Raw genomic sequence first — 16,306 nt, 5'->3', positions numbered from 1 at the left:
CCCCTATAATATAACCACGCCCACTTACTCAGGCCACGCCCCCTTTCATAACATTTGTACCGTTTAAGGTAGAGTCTTGTGTGAGGTGTCATTGAACTCAGCAGAGAGTTGCTTCTTCATTGGTGATGGTTTGGCCCGCCCCCTATGCTTAAGCCACGCCCCCTTTCATGAATGCTGATCCATCTAAGGTAGAGTCTTGTGTGAGGTGTCATTGAACTCAGCAGAGAGTTCCTTCTTCATTGGTGATCGTTTGACCCACAACTTATGCTTAAGCCACGCCCCCTTTCACAACTGGTGACCCGTTTATGTGAGGTGTCATTGAACTCAGCAGAGAGTTGCTTCTTCATTGGTGATAATTTGAATGCTTAAACCACGCCCCCTTTCATAACATTTGAACCGTTTAAGGTAGGGTCTTGTGTGAGGTGTTTCCTCTCGTCACTTCTGTTATCTATGGCCCCCCCCCAAGCCAAACCCCACGTTTCGCTCAGATTTTTCGCATTTTCTGACCCAGCTCTGTGCTATATCACCCTCTGTCCTCATCCTTGGAGATTCTAACTTTCACATCGACATCAACTGCAAATCTGTCACTGACTTTCTGGAACTGTTAAACTGCTTCAACTTCTCACAACATGTTAACTTCCCCAACACTCATGGTCATATCCTTGATCTGGTCTGCTCCACTGGTCTCACAGTGAATCATCTCTCCAGCATCAACCTCTATATCTCAGACCATCTTGCAATCATCACGGACATCAACATCCCCATTCCTATCCCAAAAGACAAGCGCAAAATCTAATTTAGGAACCTCAAATCCATAAATCCATCGGCTCTCAGCTTCTCTCGCCAATTCAATATCTGCCTCCCCCCTCAGTGTCTGATGATCCAACCCACCTTGTGGACTACTACAACAACACTCTGTCCTCCTGTCTCGACCTGCTGGCTCCGAGCATTACTAAAACTGTCTCCTTCACACACTCAGCCCCCTGGTACACTCCTGAACTTCACCAAATAAAGTCCCGCAAACGTCAGTTGGAAAGACTGTGTAATAGTGTGTTTTGTGTATATTCCAGCTAACTTTATTTTCTTAAGTGGTACTGTCTCAAAAGGGGAAACAGGATGTTCCATTTGTCGACAATGACGGGGGGGGGGGGGTATGGATTTTACTACCTTCTTATAATGTCATTTAAAATGCAGTGATTGTGTTAGATTAGCCTTGTCACTGTTATTGAATTGTTTTCAGCCCAAAAGAAAGCAGTAATGTTTCATGTACATTTATTTTCGTTTAGATATGTTGATAATTGTGATCAGCGAATCACCTGTGTATTGTGGTACGTCGCATGAGCGTCTCTCTGTTTGTTAGCGAACTCTGTTTTGGAAACTGAGAGAGAGGTATGTTGAGACAGAGTATTCCGCTTATAAATGTAATTCCAATGTTGATGCCATGACTATGTTCTGGAGGAGTGATGAGGGACAGATGTGGTGTGTAGGGCTGGAGTCTGTATTGTAATGTGTTTCAAAGTTATTGCGAAAGTTTGTATTGCACTGTGTTCCTTTTGAAGTGCCGCTGCTTTGCCGCTGCATGCTCAGAGTCGCGCCTCACGCAGCATTATGGGAAATGTAGTTTTCCTGTGGGATTTGTATAGAATGAATGTGATGTTTATTTGTACTGTTCTAGTGTGTGTGCACATATGATGTCTCTGTGTTTACCTGTGATCTATTACACATGAGGCGGGCATGTTTACTTTATTTTGCATTTATTTTACTTTATTATTTTATGTATCCCTCACAGTAGTCTGAGAAGAGGGTGTGTGGAATTGATGCAGTCCCTGTCACATGTGTCATTACAGACTCACTCAGTAAAACAAAGATCCAAAGAGAGCTGTGGTGTCGTGGTGATTTTGTGGTGAGTCCTGACTCCGGTACAACTGTACAATAAAAACGGTTTAACAGTTCACCTCCACGTATACACAGACCACCTTCACCAATACAAAAACGCCTAAACACTGCCCGGTCCTACTAACACTCACAGCTCATACACTCCGGCTCCAACAACCCCAAGACTCTCTTCTCTACAATAAACAAACTTCTAAAAAAAATGAGAGAAAAGCGTTGCATTTATCCACTGTGAAGGTTGTAGAAATGTTGTCCAACATTTCTACAACCTTCACAGTGGATAAATGCAACGCTTTTCTCTCATTTTTTTCGATCCAAAATCAACACCATTTACAACAACTTGACCATCTCCCCTGCTCCTTCAACACCTGCCGCCCCCTCTCAGTCACTCTCTCATTTTTCTCTGCTGTCCCTGTGGAGATTTCACATTTCACCACAGGTAGGAACAGCTCCACCTGCAGCCTTAATCCCATCCCATCAGCTTTCATTAAGACCTGTCTACCATCCATCCATCCTGTCTGCCCCGCTCATCACTACAATCATCAATTCCTCTCTCAGTTCCGGATCAGTCCCCATAACACTCAAGCTTGCATCAGTCACCCCCATCCTCAAGAAACCTGGTCTAAACCCGGACACCATGTCTGACCCATATCCAACCTCCCCTTCCTATCAAAAATCCTGGAACTGTTGTTGCTGCTCAAATTAAAACCCACCTCTCCTCCAATAACCTGTTTGAGCCATTTCAATCTGGATTCCGCTCACAACACAGCACTGAAACAGCCCTCCTCAAAGTCACCAATGACCTCCTCCTCTCCTCTGACTCTAGCCACCTCACCATCCTTATCATGCTCGACCTCACTGCAGCCTTCAACACCATCAACCACTCCATCCTCTGCTCTCGACTGGAAACCTACTGCAACATCACTATCACCGAACTCTCCCTCACTCTCTGGTCTGGAACCTTGTGCTAGGCATCATCTTCAATAGAATTATTAGAATCTGAATAAAGTATACTGTACTTTTCACAGCTAAAAAACTGAATACTGACACTAGTGCTTCCAGTTGTATAGACTGTGGCTGCTCTCAATGATTCTGGTTGAGATAACTAATGTTGTGATTTGTCACCAATATACCAAAATAATATTTTTATATTGCATTACTTCAAATACTAAGCTACTCCTCTAGTAAACTAGTATTCACATGAACTAAAACAAAACATTGAGACCATTCAGCAAAGCACACTGGGTAATTCAACACTGGTTGCTATGGACTTGTCACTAGGCTTCCTCAGTCATTGTATATTTTAGCATAGGTAAGCTTGCCGAAGCTGAACATTATCCAAAACTCCATTTCTCAGATGAGGGTCAATTTGGGAGCTTGCATGTTACCACTCCTTCCTTCTCAAATAGGCATTTTTCAAGGCTGAAAAGGCTGTCATTTGCACATTTTCACAAATAATCACCGGGACCGAAAGGATACCTCCCGTCTCATGCCTTCCCGGCTGCCTGCTGGTGCTGTCTGCGGCCCGAGTTACGGCTTTTCAAAATAAAAGCTTGCATCTGGTCAGCTATGTTTTCGTACGGTGTTTTGGATGTTTTTGCTAATGAATAAAATTATTTTTTCATCAGATGTCTTAGTACCACACACAATTGAGCTAGCAAAGCAGTTTTGTGTTTATATGTTCGAGCGGGATTTATTTAGTTTGGGTAATCCCACGGTCTCTAAGCTACAGGTCTGGCTGACTAAACAGGGAGGGATGCATCTGCTAGCGATAAGGGGCCGAGACTGAGAGAGCTACATGGAGCTGTATGGATAAAAATGCACCAAATAAGACACTTTGAAATTTTGCCCTACTCATGAATACAAAAGTTGGGTGAACATTCCCGGTAGCCTAAGAAGAATTGGATAACCCTCCCCTCAACAAAGAATAAAAAGACATGACCCTCCCCTATTTTCCTCCAGTGGTCCATTCCATAAATGCCAAACGGTCCCTTACCTTTTACCTCTGCACCTGAGTCGTGCATTTGATTTCATATGCTAAGAAACTACAGTAAAGCTTTATAAGTGACATAAACAACGTTAACACCGTAAGAAGCTCTAGGGAGGCTAAAATACATTTTTCCTGCATAAAGAGATGTTTGTAGGAGCTTCTACTAAGAAACTACTGTAAAGCTGTTTAAGTACAGAAACAGGGATAACACATCGTAAGAAGCTCTAGGGAGGCCAAAATACATCTTTCCTGCATAGAGAGATGTTTGTAGACACGTCGGTAGAGAAACTACTGTAAAGCTGAAAAAGTGACATAAATAACGTTAACACATCATAAGAATCTGAGTGGAGGCCAAAATGCATCGTTCCTGCATATATGTATAGGAACATATGCTAAGAAACTACTGTAAAGCTGTTTGAGTGACGGAAACAGGGATAACACATCTTAAGAAGCTAGTTGAAGACCAAAACGCATCTTTCCTGTATAAAGAGATGTTTGTAGGAGCTTCTGCTAAGAAACTACTGTAAAGCTGTTTAAGTGACATAAAAAGGGTTCACACATCATTAAAAGCCCTATGGAGGCCCAAATGCATCTTTCTTGCATAGAGAGATGTTTGCACGAACTTCTGTAGAGAAACTACTGTAAAGCTGTTAAAGTGACAAAAACAACGTTAACACATCATAAAAAGCTGAGTGAAGGCCAAAATGCATCTTTCCTGCATATATGTATAGGAACATATGCTAAGAAACTACTGTAAAGCTGTTAAAGTGACATAAACAACGTTAACACATCATAAGAATCTGAGTGGAGGACAAAATGCATCTTTCCTGCATATATGTATAGGAACATATGCTAAGAAACTACTGTAAAGCTGTTAAAGTGACATAAACAACGTTAACACATCATAAGAATCTGAGTGGAGGACAAAATGCATCTTTCCTGCATATATGAATAGGAACATATGCTAAGAAACTACTGTAAAGCTGTTAAAGTGACATAAACAACGTTAACACATCATAAGAATCTGAGTGGAGGACAAAATGCATCTTTCCTGCATATATGTAGAGGAACATATGCTAACAAAAACAACTGTAAAGCTGTTTGAGTGACAGAAACAGGGATAACACATCATAAGAAGCTGGTTGGAGGCCAAAACGCATCTATCCTGCATAGAGAGAAGTCTGTAGGAACATATGCTAAGAAACTACTGTAAAGCTGTATGTGACAGAAACAGGGATAACACATCGTAAGAAGCTCTAGGGAGGCCAAAATACATCTTTCCTGCATAAAGAGATGTTTGTAGGAGTTTCTGCTAAGAAACTACTGTAAAGCTGTTGAAGTGACAGAAACAGGGATAACACATCGTAAGAAGCTGGTTGGAGGCCAAAAGGATGTTTGCTGCATAAGAGATGTTTGTAGGAGTTTTTGATAAGAAACTACTGTAAAGCTGTTTCAGTACACAAACAGGGTTAACACATCGTAAGAAGCTCTAAGGAGGCCAAAATACATCTTTCCTGCATAGAGAGATGTTTGTAGGAACTTCTGTGGAGAAACTACTGTAAAGCTGTTAAAGTGACAAAAACAACGTTAACACATCATAAAAAGCTGAGTGAAGGCCAAAATGCATCTTTCCTGCATATATGTATAGGAACATATGCTAAGAAACTACTGTAAAGCTGTTAAAGTGACATAAACAACGTTAATACATCATAAGAATCTGAGTGGAGGACAACATGCATCTTTCCTGCATATATAGAGGAAATATGCTACAAAAACAACTGTAAAGCTGTTTGAGTGACAGAAACTGGGATAACACATCGTAAGAAGCTGGTTGGAGGCCCAAACGCATCTATCCTGCATAGAGAGATGTTTGTAGAAACGTCTGTAGAGAAACAACTGTAAAGCTGTTAAAGTGACATAACAACGTTAACACATCATAAGAATCTGAGTGAAGGCCAAAATGCATCTTTCCTGCATATATGTATAGGAACATATGCTAAGAAACTACTGTAAAGCTGTATGTGACAGAAACAGGGATAACACATCATTAGAAGCTGAGTGGAGGCCAAAATGCATCTTTCCTGCATAAAGAGATGTTTGTAGGAGCTTCTGCTAAGAAACTACTGTAAAGCTGTTGAAGTGACAGAAACAAGGTTAACACATCGTAAGAAGCTGGTTGGAGGCCAAACGGATCTTTCCTGCATAAGAGATGTTTGTAGGAGTTTTTGATAAGAAACTACTGTAAAGCTGTTTCAGTACACAAACAGGGTTAACACATCGTGAGAAGCTCTAAGAAGGCCAAAATACATCTTTCCTGCATAAGAGATGTTTGAAGGAGTTTCTACTAAGAAACCACTGTAAAGCTGTTTAAGTGACAGAAACAGGGATAACACATCGTAAGAAGCTGGTTGGAGGCCAAAATGCATCTATCCTGCATAGAGAGATGTTTGTAGAAACGTCTGTAGAGAAACTACTGTAAAGCTGTTAAAGTGACATAAACAACGTTAACACATCAAGAATCTGAGTGGAGGACAAAATGCATCTTTCCTGCATATATGTATATGAACATATGCTAAGAAACTACTGTAAAGCTGTTAAAATGACATAAACAACGTTAACACAGCATAAGATGCTGAGTGGAGGCCAAAATGCATCTTTCCTGCATATATGTATAGGAACATATGCTAAGAAACTACTGTAAAGCTGTATGTGACTGAAACAGGGATAACACATCGTAAGAAGCTGGTTGGAGGCCAAAATGCATCTATCCTGCATAGAGAGATGTTTGTAGAAACGTCTGTAGAGAAACTACTGTAAAGCTGTTAAAGTGACATAAACAACGTTAACACATCAAGAATCTGAGTGGAGGACAAAATGCATCTTTCCTGCATATATGTATAGGAACATATGCTAAGAAACTACTGTAAAGCTGTTAAAATGACATAAACAACGTTAACACAGCATAAGATGCTGAGTGGAGGCCAAAATGCATCTTTCCTGCATATATGTATAGGAACATATGCTAAGAAACTACTGTAAAGCTGTATGTGACTGAAACAGGGATAACACATCGTAAGACGCTGGTTGGAGGCCAAAATGCATCTTTCCTGCATAAGAGATGTTTGTAGGAACATATGCTAAGAAACTACTGTAAAGCTGTTTCAGTACACAAACAGGGTTAACACATCGTAAGAAGCTCTAAGGAGGCCAAAATACATCTTTCCTGCATAGAGAGAATAGGTAGGAACTTCTGTAGAGAAACTACTGTAAAGCTGTTAAAGTGACATAAACAACGTTAACACATCATAAAAAGCTGAGTGAAGGCCAAAATACATCTTTCCTGCATAAAGAGATGTTTGTAGGAGTTTCTACTAAGAAACTACTGTAAAGCTGTTAAAGTGACATAAACAACGTTAACACATCATAAGAAGCTGAGTGGAGGCCAAAATGCATCTTTCTTGCATATAGAGATGTTTGTAGAAACGTCTGTAAGAAACTACTGTAAAGCTGTTAAAGTGACATAAACAACGTTAACACATCAAGAATCTGAGTGGAGGACAAAATGCATCTTTCCTGCATATATGTATAGGAACATATGCTAAGAAACTACTGTAAGGCTGTTTGAGTGACAGAAACAGGGATAACACTTCGTAAGAAGCTCTAAGGGGGCCAAAATACATCTTTCCTGCATAGAGAGAATAGGTAGGAACTTCTGTAGAGAAACTACTGTAAAGCTGTTAAAGTGACATAAACAACGTTAACACATCATAAGAATCTGAGTGAAGGCCAAAATACATCTTTCCTGCATAAAGAGATGTTTGTAGGAGTTTCTACTAAGAAACCACTGTAAAGCTGTTTAAGAGACAGAAACAGGGATAACACTTCGTAAGAAGCTGAGTGGAGGCCAAAATGCATATTTCCTGCATATATGTATAAGAACATATGCTAAGAAACTACTGTAAAGCTGTATGTGACAGAAACAAGGATAACACATCGCAAGAAGCTGGTTGGAGGCCAAAACGCATCTTTCCTAAATAAAGAGATGTTTGTAGGAGCTTCTGTAGAGAAACTACTGTACAGCTGTTAAAGTGACATAAACAACGTTAACACGTTTATAAGAAGCTGAGTGGAGGCCAAAATGCATCTTTCCTACATATATGTATAGGAACATATGCTAAGAAACTACTGTAAAGCTGTTAAAATGACAAACGTTAAGATGCATTTTGGCCTCCACTCAGCATCTTATGCTGATAAGATGCTGAGTGGAGGCCAAAATGCATCTTTCCTGCATATATGTATAGGAACATATGCTAAGTAACTACTGTAAAGCTGTATGTGACTGAAACAGGGATAACATATCGTAAAACGCTGGAGGGAGGCCAAAATGCATCTTTCCTGCATAAGAGATGTTTGTAGGAGTTTCTACTAAGAAACCACTGTAAAGCTGTTAAAGTGACATAAACAACGTTAACACAGCATAAGATGCTGAGTGGAGGCCAAAATGCATCTTTCCTGCATAGAGAGATGTTTGTAGGAGTTTCTACTAAGATACCACTGTAAAGCTGTTAAAGTGACAGAAACAGGGATAACACATCGTAAGACACTGGTTGGAGGCCAAAATGCATCTTTCCTGCATAAGAGATGTTTGTAGGAGTTTCTACTAAGAAACCACTGTAAAGCTGTTTAAGAGACAGAAACAGGGATAACACTTCGTAAGAAGCTGAGTGGAGGCCAAAATGCATCTTTCCTGCATATATGTATAGGAACATATGCTAAGAAACTACTGTAAAGCTGTATAAGTGACATAAACAATGTTAACACAGCATAAGATGCTGAGTGGAGGCCAAGATGCATCTTTCCTGCATAAGAGATGTTTGTAGGAGTTTCTACTAAGATACCACTGTAAAGCTGTTTGTGACAGAAACAGGGATAACACATCGTAAGACTCTAGGAGGCCAAAATACTGCCTTTCTCGCCGGGTTTCTTATACTGAGCTGGATGGTAAATGGAAGTCAGGTGTGCCTCGTAATGACTGTAGAGCCACGCCCCTGCTGATGAGCACACACACACACACACACACACACACACACACACACACACACACACACACACACACACACACACACACAGGGAAAGACAGACAGGGAACCAAACAGGAAACACAGGGGAATCCAGAGGTCACACCGGGCTATGACATCCTGTCATGGATGTCATAGCCCGGTTGTGACAAGACCCTGAAACTGAAACAGCTAAATGGAGTTCCGCCATTATTCATTTTATCATTTACACCTGTGCCTTTCCTTCTGTGACATGTAAAAATGTCTTCCGTTAAAGGTACAATATGAAATTTTCTGCTGCTAGGGATCTCTCAATCAAAACAATGGAAAACATGGACTTTTGATGATGTTGTGAAGTGGCATTATGGGAGTTGTAGTTTTCATTGTTTAACACAATTGTCGATTAAAGTATATCTGTTCACGGATGGGTATATCCATTACAGTTTTATCCACGTTATGTTTAGTAATGTTTATTCATGTCATTTTGATAAAATAGCTGCAGTTTCCCCCACATAATTACGTTTTCTTGATTTGATTTGTATTGGTAGCTAAGCTAAGTGACAGAAACAGAGATGTTTGTAGAAACATCTGTAGAGAGTGACATAAACAACGTTAACACATCATAAGATGCTGATTGGAGGCCAAAATGCATATTTCCTGCATGGCGATACGTGTATAGGATCTTCTGCTACGAAAAGCTCTGTGAGGTCCAAAACACATCTTTCTTGCATAGAGATATGTGTATAGGAACTTCTGCTGAGAAACTATTGTAAAGTTGTTTAAGTGACAACAGGGTTTACACATTTTACTATGCTCTGTGGTGCCAAGAAAAAATAAATCAATTAATTTTAATGTTTGTAGGAGCTTCTGTTGAGAAACTACTGTAACTCTGTTAAAGTGACAGAAACAGTGTTAACACATCGTACGAAGCTCTGTGGAGGCCAAAACGCATCTTTCCTGCATAGCGAGATGTGTATAGGAACTTCTGCTAAGAAAAAGGGGGGAGAGGGGAAAGGGAAAGGGAAAGACAAAGGCAAAGGGAAAGGCATCGACCTCGACCTACTTATTATACACACACATACTGTACACGTGTCTTCATGTCTTGATTTGTTTTTGACAATCTCCCTGTTCTACTTTGTCTTCATTTGGATCTTTGGGCCTCGGTTTGGCAGCCAGGTGCGAAACCAGCATGGCCCATTGGTCGACTCTAAAGTTGGACTTGCATCGGATTATCTTTGGCTCCGCACGCAATGTCCCAGAAGAAGAAGAAGAAGAAGAAGAAGAAGAAGAAGAAGAAGAAGAAGAAGAGGGTGGAGATAAGGAAGAAGAAAAAGAACACTGTCGGTACACGATCCGTTCTGCCTGCACGATCCGTTCTGCACATGCGCAAGATAATACTGTTTTACGTATCCATACGACCTGCACGATCTGTTCCACGCTAGCCTATGGCTAGCCTCCACCGGGAAGCTAACGTTAGTTTAGCTAACAGCTAATTCGGCTAACCGCTAGCTGACAGCTAGATTCAGTCTAAAATAACGTTAACTCAAACGTAATGGGAAAAGCAGGCTACAGCTAAATTAAGACTTCACAGTAATAACAATAAAGACAAGTATTGAGTGATTGTATTTTAAATGAGCACAAGTAAAGTAGAACTGACGTAACAGCTGTTATATATGTTAGGTGTTTGTTATATATGTCAACGTTTATTTTCAAGTTTTATTTTGAGGGTCTTTTAAAGTTATTACATGCTGTCTCAGCTAGCAGTTAGCCGAATTAGCTGTTAGCTAAACTAACGTTAGCTTTGGCTGTCGACCGGAAGCGTGGAACAGATCGTGCAGTGTCGTAAATCCTCGTACAACCGCGCATGCGCGAACATTTTGCGCATGTGCAGAACGGATCGTACAGGCAGAACGGATCGTGTACCGACAAAGACGACCACGATGACCACGACGACCACGACGACCACCGTGACTCCGACAAGGACCACGAAGGTGAATCTGGTGAGTGTGCGTCACAAGAGGATGAAGATAAACACGACGAAGGAGAAAAAGACTGCTGTCACGACGACGAGGAGAAAGTCGAAGAAGAAGAAGAAGAAGAGGAAGAAGAAGAAGAAGAATAATTTGAAGAAGAGGGTGGAGAAGAAGAGCACGAGGAGGATGAGGAACACGAGGAGGACAAGGAGGACAAGGAGGACGAGGAGAAACAAATGCTTGTGTCAAAAAACGGCACAATCGAATGGTACTCGGAAACGTATCATCCCCGTCGACCTCGTCACCGTGGCACAGCACGAGAACAAGAACAAGACCACAGATGCGCTACTCCTCCACAGAGCCCGGGACCCACAGAGTACGCTGCCACGCATGTCCACGACATAGTCTCCGCGTTCGACCTGTTTGTCACGTGGCGAATAGAAGAGATTGTGGTGACCACCACGAACCTCGAGGGCCTAAGGAAATGTGGCAACGACTGGAAAACGATGGACGCCACGGACCTGGGCGGCTACCTCGGGCTGCTGATCCTCGCCAGCGTGTACAGGTCCCGAAACGAGGCTGTGGAGAGCCTGTGGCACGAGGAGAGCGGCAGGGCCATTTTCCGCGCCACGATGCCGCTCAAACGGTTCCACGCGTTCTCGAGACTGCTGTGATTCGACAACCGCGAGACGAGAGCCGCCAGACGAGCCTTGGACAAACTGGTGGCCGTACGTGACCGTGGACGAGCAGCTGGTTCCCTTTCAAGGTGTGTGTGTGTGTGTGTGTGTGTGTTTAAACGTTTTCATCTCTGCTTTTCCTATTGTCATTCTTCTCTGTCGACACGTCCAAGGTTGATGCTCCTTCCGCCAGTACATGCCCAGCAAGCCCGCCAGGTATGGACTCAAGGCATGGGTGGCCTGCGACGCCAGGTCCAGCTATGCGAGCAGCACGCCCGAGAGGAATCAGGGCGCCCGCGTACAGCTGGACCTGACCGAGGGGCTGACGGGCCCCTGCAACGTGACGTGCGACAACTTTTTCACCTCCTACGATCTGGCCCAGCAGCTCCTCGACGAGAGGCGCTTCACCGTGGTGCGCATCGCAAAAACACGACACCAAGGGCTTCTCGTCCCGGTTCGCCTTCATGCCCACTGCCGCCCTGGTGTCCTACGTGCCCAAGAGGCATAAGAACGTGCTGCTGCTGAGCACGCTGCACACGAGGGACGCGTGAGTCGGCGCCGGCAGGCACGCCAAACCCGACATCATCCTGTACTACAACAGCACCAGGGGCGGCGTGGACAACCTCGACAAGCTCGTCGGTACAGCTGCAGCAGGAAGACGGCGCGCTGGCCCCTCGCCATGTTCCACAACATCCTCGACGTGTCCGCCTACAACGCCTTTGTGCTCTGGCGAGAGCTCAGGCCCGAGTGGCTAGTGATGTTATCCGTGAACCTCCTGCTTCGAGGCATGTATCGAAGAAATTAACCAATTTGGAATGAAGCTTTGTATCGGAGCTTGATTCGTTTTGTGATAATCACGTGACCAGTGACGTCCGAAGCTTCGTTTCACACCCCTGCTTCGAAGTTGAATTCAAAGCGATTCACTGGGTGCGTCTTTGTGGGTTGTTGCAGTAGAAGAGTCAACAGAGTCAGGAAAGTTAGTTAATAGAGAGATTATTATAGCGATTATTATAGCCAGTAGAGAGTTTATAGTAGAGTTTATTGCAAGTAAGTTTATAGCGAGTAGAAAGTTTATAAAAGAGTTTAGAGCGAGTAGAAAGTTGCTCTAGTCTAGGCTACGTACTCAATATAATCACAGAAATGTGTGTGCAATGTGTTCTTCATTCATTTCCCTCCCAAATTGATGTATTTGTTTACAAACATCCTAACTTTATGGTTTGTTTTTGTTTTTTTGTGGAGAAGGCAATTACATTTTTACTTATGCAAAGTCCCAAATAGGCTTAGTTATTTATGTCATTATTTATTTATCCATGAATTCATACTAAAAATGTATTCATCTTTGACTCAAAGACATTCATGGATAATATCTGTGAAACAGTTTGTGACACATTGCTATCCTTATCTTCCACCACCACTTTTTTTCGATACAATTGGATTGAAAGCTTCACTGGTTCAGAAAGCTTCAGTTCGCCATCACTGCAAGTGGCTGCGCGGCAAGCTCAACGGGCGCAGGGCGTTCCTCGAGCAGCTGGGCAGGGCGCTCGTGACTCCGCTCATCCGCCGCACTCGTCAATGCCGTGGCGGGCGCTGGCATTGGGCGAGCCCAAGAGGCCCAAGAAGACGACGACGACTACGAGGATGCGAACCGAGTGCGCTGAGAGTGCCCAGCAAGCGAAAGAGGTGTCAGCTCTGTCCACAGAAAAGGGACCGCAAAACACACACCGTGTGCAGTGGCTGCAAGAGATACATCTGCGGGAGCTGCACCCAGGCCTATTGCGCGGACTGCGTGAGACAGTAGCCTCTTGGCTCGTGCGGCGCCGGTTTGAGCTTCGACTTTATGCTGCAAAAAACAGCGACATCAACTTTCAACTGCAACAAGGGTCCCAGGGACCTGTAGGACGAGGCCGCCACGAGGGCATAGCGAGACAAAAATGCAATTGAATAGGCGAGGGTCCCGGAGACCCCAAGGGCCAGGCCGCGGTAGTTGACGTGGGAATGAATTCAAATAGTAGGCGAGGGTCCTGGGGACCCGAAGGACGAGGCCGCCATGAGGCCAGTAGAATGTACATAGAATCAAATAAGGGACGAAGGTCCCCGGGACCCGAGGGACGAGGCCGCCAGGGTAGTAGTGAGACGAAAATGAAAATCTTAATAAGCGAGGGTCCCGCGGACCCGAAGGACGAGGCGAGCGTGTGACATGGAATAAAATAAGCCCAAAGGACGAGGCCGCGAGGCTGGTAGAAAATGCATAGAATCAAAATAAACCAGGGTCCCGGGGACCCGAAGGACGAGGCCATGAGGCTGGTAGAAAATACATAAAATCAAAATAAGCGAGGGTCCCTGGGACCCGAAGGACGAGGCGAGCGTGTGACATGGAATAACATAAGCGAGCGTCCCAGGGACCCGAAGGACGAGGCCGCGAGGCTTGTAGAAAATACATAGAATCAAAACAAGCGAGGGTCCCCAGGACCCGGAGGACGAGGCGAGCACGTGAAATGGAATACAATAAGTCCAAAGGACCCTCGTCAATGGTAGTTGACATGAAATGACATAAGAAAGGGTCCCGGGGACCCGAAGCACACAACGCGAGGCTAATACAAAAAGTGAATAAACTAAACAAGTCCCCGTGACACGAAAGACAACACAAGGGTTAAGTTTACTTACTAATGTTAACTAGCATTTTAGTTAGCAATAATTAGCCTGTGTCCATGTTATCTCCTTACATATACCTATGTTCTCCGTCCCTGCAAGATTGGGAATGATTGAGATTTCTCTTGGCACAGCTACCAGAAGACTTACAACTTTCAGACAGGTTGCTCACGTCACATTTACATCGTCTCTCTCAGTTGGAGGCGGCGCAGTAACGCTCAGCGCTCACCGGAAAAGTTCTTCTAATATCCTTCACTGGTCTCCGTCCAGAGCAACGGGATCTGTTGGTCCATTTTATATACAGTCTATGATAATGCCTGGCGTAGCTCATCTGAATCTGCGGGGTCCATTTCATTGGCCAGATTGTTCTGTTACAATTTGCTCCTAGTTTGGACCCCAAAAGCAGATTCAGACTCAGGCACAATGGATTGGAGTAGTAGTTTTATTTTATCTCAGTACTTGCAAGTAAGAGAGTAAAACAAGGTGGTGAGGTAGCAATCCTGGTGTCTGGTGGTGGGGAATGTGTGGCAGGTGTGGTATCTGACTATTTACCATTGTGATCTAAGTTTTTGGTATAAGGAGGATGTATGAACCTTACACTGCATGTACTGAGAACATCTGGAAAGTGTTAACATGAGTGGGGGTCCCCCCAAGACAGAAGAGACCTTTTTTGGAATTGTGCCAGATAACAGCCTCTGATTGGCTAATTCTGTGTCGAACTATGCACTCACACATTACGCCTTATGCATGGAATATATACCCTGTGTTAACAAAGGAAAGTTAGAGCGACAGAATTTGAAGATTGGGCTGGTCGTCTCTCCAGATATCCATGGGTCTGTTAAATTGATGCTGAATCTTTGCTTGTAATAAACCTTTTTATAATCAAGATCAGTGTCTACGAAGTTCCTTCTCCATACAGCGACAACACAGTGCTGCAACTGAAATATACCACAAATTCTTGGCGTCACGAACTTTGGCCTTGACGGCCCCAGGCGCATCGCTTGCGGGGCTTCGGTGTGCGACTTCTGCTTCAAAGGCCGGCTTACTAGGGTGAGTGTTCCTCACATTTTTTGGGGTGGCAGTCGTTCATGGGAGCCGCGTGTGCGTGTGTGTGTGTGTGATGGGCCGCATTGTAATGTTTGAAACCTGTGTGTGCAGCTGCTGTGCTGTGTGTGTTTTTGTGTGGGCTGGAACTTTGTTGTAAATTTTTTGCGTTGGGGTGTATTAAAAAAAAAGGGGGGAGTGAGATAAGCCTTAGTGTGGGCGTAATGAGAGAAGACAGAGAAATAAAAGGAAGAAGAGGAGAAAATTAAGCAAAGGCTTAAAAAGTTAGAGAAACAGAAATAAGGAAAGGAAAAGGAAATTTAAGTGAAGAAATAGAGAAAAGGGAGAAAAGGTACTGGATTAAGGAATTTTCACATAGACGATGTGAAAAGATTTTAAGGAATAGGCGAATTGGATTAAAGAAAAAAAAACAAACAAAAAAAAACAGTTGATAACCCTGGCCAGGGCAATTTGGCTTAAACAACGTAAAGAAAGAAAAAAAGAAACAAGAGAAAATAAAAACAAGGAGTTTAAGGAGAAGATAAAAGGAAATAAGAGAAAATAAAAGAATACAGAAAAGAACAGAAACAAGAAAAATAAAGAATAACGCCGTTAATCTGACATAAAAAGCCCTTTGAAAAAAGGCGATCACAGGATGGGCCGTAGCCTTGAACTTTTATTAGATGAAAAGTTTGAGCCAGTTCGGAGAACTGAGGCATAGACTAACAGTTCAATGGTAGGTTGGCCAATCGATGCATTGTTGACGAATAATGTTCGGGGTAGGCTTGCTATTGGATGTCTATATCTAAGGTAGCAAAATAACAAAAAAAAAAAAAAAGACAAAAAAAAAATAAAACGGCGGAAAGCAAACTCTTTTTAGGAATTACATGCATGAAAAATGTCGACTTTTGTGTGTATGAGAGAGAGTGCGTGTGAACAGCGGTGTGTGTGTGAACAATGGTGTTTCTGCTGTATGTGATAGGCTGTGTATGCGTGATAAGGATATCCTATATTAGATATATA

The sequence above is a fragment of the Sander lucioperca genome, chromosome 22 (genome assembly GCF_008315115.2).
Source record: "Sander lucioperca isolate FBNREF2018 chromosome 22, SLUC_FBN_1.2, whole genome shotgun sequence".
Taxonomy (NCBI): Eukaryota; Metazoa; Chordata; class Actinopteri; order Perciformes; family Percidae; genus Sander; species Sander lucioperca.
Note: the sequence above shows the minus strand (reverse complement) of the source record.